The following is a 246-nucleotide window of genomic DNA, read 5'->3' on the forward strand; positions in this document are numbered from 1 at the left end:
CTTTTAACATGATTGATTCGATTATATCGCGATGCAAAACTGACGATATATCACGATATATAATTTCTAATATCGCCCAGTCCTAGTCCTGATATTATGATCTAACATGAACTCCTTTCCATCCAACATGAAGTGCTGTATTGAACAGTAACTTTGCTTCCGTAGCTGTGTAATCAATTCTTATATCGTTAATTCTATGGAATTATCTTGTTCAAAAAGGATTCATTTGCAATATAATAAAGTTAA

Source organism: Parasteatoda tepidariorum, chromosome 7 (genome assembly GCF_043381705.1).
Source record: "Parasteatoda tepidariorum isolate YZ-2023 chromosome 7, CAS_Ptep_4.0, whole genome shotgun sequence".
In the NCBI taxonomy this organism is placed as follows: domain Eukaryota; kingdom Metazoa; phylum Arthropoda; class Arachnida; order Araneae; family Theridiidae; genus Parasteatoda; species Parasteatoda tepidariorum.